The sequence below is a fragment of the Neopelma chrysocephalum genome, unplaced genomic scaffold (assembly GCF_003984885.1).
Source record: "Neopelma chrysocephalum unplaced genomic scaffold, ASM398488v2 Primary Assembly neopelma1_44, whole genome shotgun sequence".
NCBI lineage: Eukaryota > Metazoa > Chordata > Aves > Passeriformes > Pipridae > Neopelma > Neopelma chrysocephalum.
In genome coordinates, this window is record NW_020897703.1 from 7,982,784 (window position 1) to 7,994,251 (window position 11,468).

General features: G+C 48.2%; 1 protein-coding gene across 2 annotated transcripts in view; it reads right to left on the minus strand.

Moving 5' to 3' along the window:
- Window positions 1-570, minus strand: part of CREB1 (cAMP responsive element binding protein 1) — a 40,178-nt gene extending 39,608 nt beyond the window's left edge. For both annotated transcript variants that reach the window (XM_027678307.1, XM_027678306.1), the window contains exon 1: window positions 359-570. The gene's annotated coding sequence lies outside the window, so the exon portion shown is untranslated. The remainder of the gene's footprint in view (window positions 1-358) is intronic.
- Between the last annotated feature and the right edge of the window lie 10,898 nt (window positions 571-11,468).

The following is an 11,468-nucleotide window of genomic DNA, read 5'->3' on the forward strand; positions in this document are numbered from 1 at the left end:
GCCCCCCGCCGCCGCTCCCCCTCGTCGTCGTCCTCCGCCGCCTCCTCCGGGGGCCGGGGGGCGCGGCGCCCCTTCCCCGCCGCGCTGAGCGCCGCCGCTGGCTGCCGGCAGAGCCGCCGCCCGGCCGTGGCGGCCGCCGCCGGGCCGGCTCCCATCCGCCATTATCCTTTGTTCGCGGCGCGGCGGCGGCGGGGATGTTGCAGGGCTCGGCTCCATCTTTAAGGCGGGCGCCCCTCCCGCGGGCGGTGCGCGGCCGGGCCCCCGCGTCCTGCCGCCCGGCGGCTCCCCTGGTCCCCGCCGGGCTCCATTTCCTTCCCTCCCCCCCGCCCCTGTTTGCTGGGCGCCGTCCTCCTCTTACCGGTTACCAGGCTGCTCCGTCACTGCTTTCGTTCGCGCCTGGGATCTCGCCGCAGTTTTATTCTCTCCCCCACGTAACACACCGCGTCAAACTACACCTCCGCCGCGTCACTCACACACACAGGCGCTCCCAGCCCGGCGACAGGCAGGCAGCGGCCGACTGAGGAGCGCCAGCCAGGGAGCAAGCGCCGAGCGCGCCCGGCCCCGCACGGAAACCGCCGAGCGCTCACGGAAAGCACCGAGCGCCCGGCAGGCGGCGGGAACGGCCGAGCGCGACGCCGGCCCCTGCGGAAACAGCCGAGCGGCCGCGGAAACGAACGAAGCGCCCCGGAGGGGGAGGCGGAAAGAGCCGAGCGGGCGGCGGGAAGGCGCGAGCGGCGCTTCCGCCCCGGGGCGGCCCCGCGCGGGAAGCGCTGAGCGGGGCTCTGCGGGGGCGCCCCCGCCGGCGCGCGCGCGGCCGCAGCGTCTCGAGCGCGCGCCCGGCTCCCCTCGGACCTCCGGGGACGCAGCACCCCCGCCCCTGTTCACCACAGAATCACAGGATCGATTAGGTTGGAAGAGATCTCTGAGATCATCGAGTCCAACCCACGAACACGACCCTGTCAACTAGATCGTGGCACTGAGTGCCACATCCGGTCTTCCTTCAAACATTTCAGGGCTGGTGACTCCACCACCCTCCTGGGTATTCTGTTCCAATGTCTAATCACTCCTTCTGTGAAGAAATTCTTCCCAATGTCCAACCTAAACCTCCCCTGGTGCAGCTTAAGACTGTGTCGTCTTGTCCTGTCACTTGTTACCCGGGAGAAGAGGCCGACCCCCACCTGGCTACAACCTTTCAGGTAGTTGTAGGGGGTGATAAGGCCCCCCCGAGCCTCGTCTTCTCCAGGCTAAACAACCCCAGCTCCCTCAGCCGCTCCTCATAGGACTTGTGCTCCAGACCCTTCACCAGTTCCATTGCCCTTCTCTGGACCCGCTCCAGCCCCTCAATATCCTTCCAGAATTGAGGGGCCCAGAACCGGACACAGTACTCCAGGTGTGGCCTCACCAGTCCCAAGGGCAGGGTGACAATATCTGCCCTGGTCCTGCTGACCACACTATTCCTGATACAGGCCAGGATGCCATTGGCCTTCTTGGCCACCTGGACACACTGCTGGCTCATGTTTAGCTGCTGTCAACCAAAACCTCATGGTCCTTTTCTTCCAGGCAGTTTTCCAGCCACTCTGCCCCCAGCTTGTAGCACTACCTTGGTTATTGTGACCCAAGTGCAGGACCCAGCACTCAGTCTTGTTAAACTTTATGCCTTTGGTCTCGGCTCACTAACCCAGCCTGTTCAGATCCATCTGCAGAGCCTTCCTGTCCTCCAGCAGATTGACACTCCCACCTAATTTGGTGGTGTTGTGACTTGCTAATGGCACACTCAATCCCCTCATCCAAATCATCAATAAAGACATTGAATAGGACTGGGACCAACACTGATCCTGGTGGACATCCCTAGTGACTGGCCGCCGACTGGATGCAGTATCATTCACCACCACTCTCTGGACCCAGCCATCCATCCAGCTCTTAACCCAGTGAAGAGTGCACCAGTCCAAGCTGTGGGCTGCCAGCTTTTCCAGGAGTATGCTGTGGGAAATGATGTCAAAGGACCTGGCATGTCCCTGCACACACACTGGCAACACGGGGGACCTGCTGCCCCAGGCCCAAGGGGATCCCCTCTTGTGATGCCTCACTGCTGGAGAAGACACCTTTCCTTGGCCCCCAATGTCATCCCAAGACCCAACCACCCCATCCCTTCTCTGTGGCTGAGGTGGCGGTTTGCACACTTAGCACCCGCCCCCTGCTTTGTCACCTCTTAGGAGAGACAGAGGTTGTCACCACGGGGCAAGGGACATGGTGTGGGTTTGTGTCTTGTCAGAGAAAAGGAGCTGTGGTCCTCAGTCTCATCTGCAATGCCAGCGTGATATCTGTCGCGGGGGTTTTAAACATGGGGTAGGTGAACTGTTTCTAGGAAAGGTTTTTCAAATAGTTTTGGCCACCAGGGAGCAGGGAAAGAACCAGTGGTGCTCCAGCTGGGTGAGTCCATCCCAATCTTCTCTAGTGCACAAACACAGCTGAATGCACTTGATCATACACCCTGAAGAATGGACTGCCCTAACTACAATCAGATAAAAACTACCCATATCCAAGGAAGCTGCTTTTCATTTCCCAAGGCCTCAAGATGGCACTACATAACAAGATTTGAAGCTCTAAATCTGGTTCATTTTTGCAGCTGGCCTGGCACGGCACCGGTGCCAGGTGCACCGCATCGCATGGCACTGGTGTGCTGTTTAGTTCAGTTCATGTCAAGTCTTGTTTTCTCAAGAACATTGAACTGATTTCACTTATGCTGAGTGTCAACTATCTCCACCAAAAATTACAAGAGATGGCACAGAGAGCAATTACAGCTTTACTTTGCCTTTGATTTTGTTGATTACAGTTATTCTAAAATAAATTAAAAAGAATTCACTTTTCATATTTAAAAAAAAAAAGGTAGCTCAGACGAAACAGCTAAAACACTGTTTCATTGACAACACATGCTATGGCTTGGGCCACAGCTCATTTTCTGCTTCAGCTGTACTGTTTCTCTCGGCCCTTCCTGCAGATAAGAGCTCCAAGGTTGCAGCACGGTGTAGTCTTGGCTGCCATCCGCTTCTCCTCCCGGGTGTTGTGGACCTGTGCCATGCCTTTGGCTCAGACCAAATCCTGTCTGCAGTGTACAGCTGGTATAATTTTTGGAAATAAATTTCCCTTTTAGACTCTGATAGGATATGAAAATCTCCATCCACTAAATAAGTCTTTCACAACTGCTATTGGGAGCAGAATATTTCTGTCATTTAAACCTTTGAGACAGGAGAGAAATCTAAAATCAGTGTTCCTAACTTGGTCTATTCATTGACGGTGAATGGAAAAGCTTCTCACTTCAAATCATCAGTAGAGGTGCAAAAGGTTTGTGTCACCATCATGTCCTTGTCATTTCACTACTGAGGTAGAGGGTTGTTTTTGATAGTGTTTTGACATCTGAACTCCAGCCGCATTGCGCAGAATTTTAATATTGTAATATATGTTTAATAAAGTATCTTCTATGCATTTTGTTACCATGTATACACGTAAATTGAACTAGATAAAGATATGTTCTAATTAATCTAAATTAGGAAATTTTGCTAAAACTTCTGTGTTTCAAGGAATGATTTTGAGACCAAAGTGTAATGATTCAGCCTTTGTGCTCCCTTTAGGAGGAGCAGAGTACTTTCTGCGAGAAAATATTTATAATGAGCAGAACAAATGTAGCCATCTGAGTGTCTTGCTTGACTCATGGTTTTCTTTGCTTGTTTTCCCATCCTTCTCCTCGCTCTTTGTGTTAATGCATCAGCTTTTTTTTGCTCCCATAAATGAGCAAAATCACGTTTATTCTCCACTTATGCATGTTTCCCAGAACTGGATTGCTTGCCCTTGTGCAAGAATCACAGCAAATCTTTAAGGGAATAAACTCTGGTCCTCAAAAGGACCAAAGTGCACTAACCAGGTTTCAGCGAATGGCTTCCATCAGAAATCTGGGCAACACTCTTGGCCTGAGTGATGAGAGTGGTATTGATGGTCCCCCAGACCAACCAGGACTACCTTTATGTACCTACACAGCTCCTTGTGCAGCTCTGATCCTGCTGCCTGTTTAGGGCTGATACCCTGGTGCCCTGCTGACTCTTGCCAGCTCTTCTCTCACTCACAGCTCCCTGGCTGACTCCTCAGCACTTCTGTGAAAGTCTGTCAGCCCACTGATGAGTTTACAAAGGGCATCTTGAGCGATGGCTACTTCTCTGCCAGCCAGTGTAGGCTCCACATATAACAGACATTTACTAAAGAAAGCAATTTATCTCATACTAAAACAGATGCCTCAGATAGGCCAGATGTCTGAAGGGATTTGAGATTATACCCAATGTCGTGTGTCTTTGGTATCTCCACCTCTTGTGCCATCACTGAGGCTTAGACCATAGAGGGATGGAAACTGGATTCATCCTTGACTCATACTTGCTCAGTGGGAGGGCTGGGTGAACATCTCATAGACAACTGCCGTGAAACCTTCTGACAGCTGTTTTGCATATTCCTCTTTCCCTTCTGAGCAAAACTGGGGCACTAAGAAAACCTGGAACTTCTTTGGGAGTGGGAGTGAAAGTCTAAGCTGCAAAAACCCCCTTCCCTGACATCAACAGCTTCCTTTTGGGTTGTGTCTTGGGGAATCTAGAAAATGGGAAAGTAACAGTGTGCCAATTACCCACAAAGCCCAACAGGAAGAGGCTGATTTGGGGAGTGAATTGGAATGCTCAGCAGTTCTCTCATTTTTCAGCACAAGTTTGCTTGATGATGAGTGAAACCCAGCAAGATTAATTACTTTTCTTACGATCAAGCCTCAGAGACAAATTTATTAATTTTGCAGCCTCCAGGTTGGTTACCCTGGGTAGTGGGTGTGCATACAGCATTGCAGTTGATTGCCCGTGGCCCAGGGTTTGTAGAGGCTCACGAGTGACATGTAGATCAAGGAAGGTTTGCGCTTGGCCGTGCGGTGTGGCAGAGCAGCGTTGTACACGAGTTAGTCTGGAGCAGTCAATGCTGCTGGCACTGGCAGCATGCAAGATAACATTTGTTGTGAAAACACAGACACACATGCATTTTCAATTTACATACAGCTGTAAAGATAGCAACACAAAAGTAGTTTTTACAGGCCATGGCCATCTTTGGGAATGATTTATTACAAAATAATCTTTCAGCATCAGACACTTGCTGACAATTTCTAGAGGGCCAGTGTGGTCTGGCAGTGCAGGGACACAGAGAGTAGGTTTTGTACAAATATGACATTAAGCACAAGTATTGCTGGGGAGAAAAGAAGGCAGCGTGTGTTCTGGGGTTTTGCAGCTGCATTCACTAATGGATATTCTCCCAAGGAAAGGGAGAGTATTTGCAAAAAATGAAAGGAGAGGGGGACAGATGTTACATTAGACAATAATGCTTCCAACACTTTTCAGTGTACAGAGTATTCCATTGCAATTTCCATCCTATACAAATTGAGCAACTGATTTTAAAGCAGATGTAGGAGAAGGCAGGGGGTGCTTCCATACTCCTGTGATGGATGTGGCCATTCAGTAGCACAGACAAAGCTCTGAACCGGTGATGACTTTCTGAGGACAATGAAGATAATAAAGAGGTGTTATTCTGAAACCCAACGACAAAGGCATGTCAGTCCTCCATTTCGGTCTCTGCTTCTGAGATAGATGGAGACTTAACTTCAAACTCCCATGCAGAGCTGTCTTCTATCATTTCATAGCCTCTCAGGACCAGCTACAACTGCTTACTCATCAGGATATGGACAGAACCCTACAAGTTTAGTATCTGCCACAGAGAACAAGATTCACTGGACTCCCTGAGCACTTTATTACAGAAGTAGGTCTAAATTCACGGGTAACTCAGAACAAAGTAACTGAAAATAGAAATGGTTTTTCAACATCATCCCACTTAACGTTAATGATCTGCAGCTCAGGTCTGCCCTCACTGCTCTTGGACATTCATCATTGCTAAAAGTAATAAATCTTCCTGGCCAAATACAGGTTTTACAAGCAGGCAGATTGCATGCTCAATTAGCCCAAGGAAATTGGTCGCTTTGCTCAACCCCTGCTGTTTGAAATATGGAGCCCCGCTGCTGCACCATCCTGCTGGAGCAGCATCACGTTTCTTCCACTGACGGAGCAGCTGGGGAGGGGAAATCCTCTGTCCAGAGCCAGGGACTCAGTCATTCCCCACCATACCTCTCCTTGTGTGGAGCAGAGGAGCTTCCCCTGCTTGCAGGTTGCTGCAGCAGGGCTTGCCCGCTCTGGCCAGTGTAGCAATTAATTTCTGAGCTGGGAAGGCTTTTGGTTACATTCTGTGCTAAGTAACAGCCCATTTCTGAGTTATCAAATATCATCCCTCCCAGAAGCAGAGGAGATGTTTCAAGGACAGAAGCGTAGGAACAGATGAGCACAAGCAGCTTTTTGACACTTTGACAATGTGCTGTGTTTTCTGAGGATAGCCAGTAAAATAAATCTTCTGGCTCCTCGAGCACACTGCCGCAAGCCCAGCCTAGCCCACTGTCTGAACAACTCCATGCAGACTAGGGAAAAGTCTAGGCTTTCCCTTTCATCCTTGAGAGATGCCTCCTGGAAGTAATTGTTTTCTTGTCACTTAGCTTCACTTTTCTTTGCCTTCCTCATTAAGCTAAATTCCTTCTCACTGTGCTCGAGCCCTGCTTAGCCGTTTCTCATTTTGGTTACTTTGTTCTGAGAATTTAGAGCAAATTATTCACACAGTGTCTTCTCATTGTGACACCCTGGCTCACGTAGTCCCAGGCTTCTGGGGGCCCCCACTGCTTATCCAAAGATAAATGAGGAATTGTGTTCTCACTGAACCTCCTTCCCATCAGGCTGCCTCCTTTGCCCCTATGTTTGTCCTCTCTGTGACTTGGCAAAGGTGTGACTTAGCTGCAGTGCCAGCTCAGGTACGGCCTGTCTGCCTCCCTCCTCTGTGCAGTTTTCCCTGCCTTAGGATCGACAGATGCTGGCCCTGCAGAAGCATGGTTATTATTGTTATCCCACCTCATGGAAAGTCCCTCATGTGCCAGATGTCAGCAAAACTGCTTTGGGCTGAACCTCTAAAGGTCACATAAGCTTTGAAGAGCATCTTGTGTTTTCATGTGACAGACTGTCACACAGAAGGGAGAACTGAAATGAATTGGTGACCAGAGAGGAGCTTAGACATGCTGTAAATACCTGGTAATGCTCCAAACAGTGGTGACTGTTTTCATGTCTATTAAGCCCTTTCATCACATACTTCCTGGCTTGTGGGCCCAGCTACACTCAAAAACTTTCTGTTGCTTCAAGAGCTAGAAAAAAATGATGACTGGTATTATTAGCATTCAGTAAAGTACCAGACATGGCAAATATAATATGAATGGGATACTGACCTGGTGCTGTGATATACCTGGGACCCTGCATGCCATGAAGCAATTGCTGTCATGAGGCCACATTGGCCCTGATTAAGGCAGGAGGAGTTGGGGCTTGCCAGTAACCCGCCAGTTGGAGATCTTTTCCTTTCAGAATGGAACGGGATTTCATCTGCTGCACATGGAGGAAAAAGCTGTTGGATGAGGCACAATAGAAATCAAAGCTGAAATGAGAAACAAAACCAAATACAGTAAAGGGTATCAGAGTGGAAAGGGAGGAGAAGAGGAAATTGTTATAGAATAATTCCTGGAAATACCCTCAACTTTGGTGCTGAGTGCCTACATTTTAGCTCAAAGATGGCTGTTGAGGGTGGTATATTCTATATTACTCTGTTGGTAAATAGCCCATTTCTATCAGCACAGCCTGCTGGATTTGAATCAGTTCCTATTGTATAGAAAATATTATTTAGACTGACTTGCACCTTTGAAAAAATAAGTCTTACACATCAAGAGGCTAGCAAACACTAATTTGGTGAATAATTTTGGTGGTGGCAGAAAGAGGAGAGCCTGTGTGTGGTGCTTGGTTTCAGGATCACTATCTCAGAGTCTTGGTTTAACAAATGTCCAGGTACATTCAGCAGCTTACTATAAACTCATGTTGCAAGAGTTATGGGAAGGAGGAAGAGGTTGTTCAGAAAAGAAAAAAAAGAGTAAAAACATTTAAAAAGTAATGCAAATGCGGGGAAAAAAAGACAGTGGGTGGAAGAGAAGAAGGATTACCATTAGCCCTCTTCGGTTTCCATCACAGGCGTGTGGTATCTATTACTAATTTAGCTGCATGAGGAAGCCACAATTTCTTTAAAACATGCCAGGACTCCAGTCTGTCTCTCAGCCTGTAATATCCAAACAACAAATTGGGTCCCAGCTGGGCTGTGTTTATCAGCTTAAAAAGAACTGATTTTCTCTTCCACAGTCAGGAGGAAAGCGTTATCTGACAACTTGAACTGTGATCAATGCTCTCTCCCAAACTCCCTGCAAATGGGTGATTTTGGCCATTTGATTGTCTAGGTACTAATTTGGGCTCTGCAGCTTTAACTGTACTCGGTTTCTGGTGGCACATTGCCATTGTCCATCCCCATTCCCATCATCCATTCCACCAGCAGGGTCCATCATCACATTTTATCCACCTCCACCATCTTCTGCACAACTAATTACGCTTTGACCTCTCTGCCCACAGGCACTGGCTTAAGTGAAAATGAGTCTAAGCTGCTTTGAATCAGAGATAAACTGGCAAGCAGGAAGTCTTGGTCCAGACAACTAGGTTTAGCTTTTTTTGTGTGTGTGCTTTTTCTTGCCTATTGTCTTTCAGGTTGATTTTCATGGACTGCTAACTATTAAAGCATAGTGATTTGTACAATACTTCCAATAGCCTTGCTATTATGTGTTAGGTAAGAATGAGATACTGTATCTGATCACAAGTATTTATTTATCCAATGATGTAACAAATTTACTTGTGTGGCTATATAACATATAATTTAATTTGTTCTACGAAAATAGTGAGGCTTCCTCACTAGATTTGTGTCAAACCATCTGAACATAAATTGGAATTCAAATAAAAAATCACATTACTTTAAAGTATTCTTATTTAACTATTGATAAAATAGCTCAGATGGGCACAGTGTAAATGACAGTAAAATTGGCGTTTACAACAGACCTATTAGACAGAAGGGAATTGGACTGAGAAAAACAAATCGATTTTTTTCTACACCGTACTTGAAGAAAAAACTGTGTGTAGAGAAGGGGTCTGCTAGTTTAAAAAATCTTAGTCAGTTAATTGGGATACAAATGTTTGCTTTGTCCCTCTGTCTCTCTCCCTGGGGGTGATCCCCAGGGGGTAGGTGAGGGCTGATGTGGGAAGTGGCCTCCAGCCGACCCCAAGGTCCCTGTCTGACCTGGTGTCCCCCTCTTTGGGATGATGACCCCCAGTCCTACTGAAGAGACCCTCACATGCCACTGCTGGGAACATGCTCAACAGCATTTTCAACGTTGCCCAGGGGCTCCTGATGCTGCAATGTTTACCTGCCTTGTTGGCTGCTCCCAGCCAGCCCCAGTGAGCTGCTGCTGAGGGCTGGGGAAGTGGCCTTGGGACTGTCTGCATGAAAATATGCACGAGAAATTAGTGTCTGAAGAGCAGCTCCTCACTTTAGCTTAAGTACAAAGCATCCTTTTTTTTTTGAAAGCCCCTGTTCGTGCAGCTGTGGAAATGCATGCTTCCCTCCCATTCTGCAGTCCCCCTAATCCCAAGGGTAGGAAGGTTTTGTGTATCCAAACACCCACCTACCACCAGCAGCCCACGATGCTGGTGGTGCCCAGAGAGCCAAGCTGGCTGTGAGGTGCTCCACAGGTGTCTGTCTGTCCATGTGGGCCATCCCTGCTGCCCGATGGTGGGTGCAGAGCCCTGGGCTCCTCAGCAGTGCCCTGCCCAGGCAGCAGGCAGAGCTGTGAGCTGGCCCTGCACGCAGCAAACCTGGAGGCTACTGACTGCAGATCTCCTTGGCGAGATAACTATTGATTGCCCTCCTTTACCCTCTCCCTTAACTGGTAAGATTTGATATAAATGAGTTGCCATGCAGAGCTATATACAAAAGGATATTATGTGATGGGGAAAAGGCAAAGCCAAGCATTTGGCTGAGTTTAGGCTGTTCCGTGACTTTCCAAGCACGATAAAATTAACAGAATTATCTCTGTGTGTGTGCTAGCACTTGTGGAAGGCTAATGGTGTCAAAATGTCAAAAGAAAATGAGAACAGGTTTGGGAAGGCAGCAGAGTGTTATCCCTAGAAGAGAAGATTTGTGGTTTAATTTGAATAGCGTCACCTTGGAAAGAGTCTGCTCTGACTGGAGAGTAAGTTATTCCAGGAGAGGAACTCTCCTGCCCATTTCTATCTGTAGGAAGCGATTAAGTAGAACAGCAGCAAGAATGCTGCTGCATTCGGATGCAGCATGTGGGCACCTGAGGGTGCTTAGTGGATAATATTTCCTCATGTTTATTTAGCTCTGGGGCATAGGTGATCTCTAGCCCTGTGCCCACCACACCTGTCTCAGTCTGCCAAATATATTTAGCTAATTTGGGAGCATAAAACAATTAAAACCAATGTAAAGATCCAGTTTGATTTCATTCGTGGACACTTTTAGCAGAGAAGGAACAAATTGGACACTGCCTATCCAAGTTTCTTGCTGCAATACAGAGTTTCTGGTGAACTGCATCTGGATCAATCTTGATTTCTGCAAAATGGAGATGCAGTAGGAACTTTGTCCTTTGCAAAGCCATAGCCAGGTCTGACCTTGCTCCTGACGTCTCCCACCACAGGTTCTCATGGTGGACATGAGACCTACCCAAAGTTACAGAAGTTTTTGTGTTCCTAAGCAATTAATTGCATCCTCCTCTCATTCTCTGGGCTTGCATTCACTGCCACTTCTATCATGCCTACAATATCAATTACATGTCAAACAAGAAGGTGAGATAAATATCCCAAAGCTGCTTTTGTCTTTGAGGCTTGGCAGCCCTTATGGTAGTGGTGATTTGAGAGGAACAGGAGGGATCGTGAACTACAGAGTGAGAAAACAATGCAACACGGTACCATTTTAGTGCCAGACTTTCATGAGTTGGCTGACACAAACATCACAGCAAGGCAGAAGAGTGGGAGCCACAGAAACCCGAAAATGCAAGAGAAAGCACCATGCTACAGCACTAACGCCTAGTTAACAGAAACATGCTGTTTCTGTAAGCACAGCCAGAGCTCTATTAGAGCATGCCAACCTCAGTCCAAGAGAAATAACCTCAGGTTAAACAGCTGTGAAGTCAGATAACCTGGCGTTAGCTTCATCTGCAGAGGGTAGTGGGCTGGATGCCAGTTACTTAACCAAGTTAAAAATTTGGGCAATGGTGTCTGCTCTGTTAGGCTGGCTCACATGAACTACCCCAGGTCAGACACATTTGGGGGGGGGAAATTTATTTTTTCCCACCAGCACTGGTTTCTTTGTGCAGGATCCCTGCTTGCTAAGGACATCCCACCCAGTGTGGGCCGCTACGCTGCCGTGAGCCCATC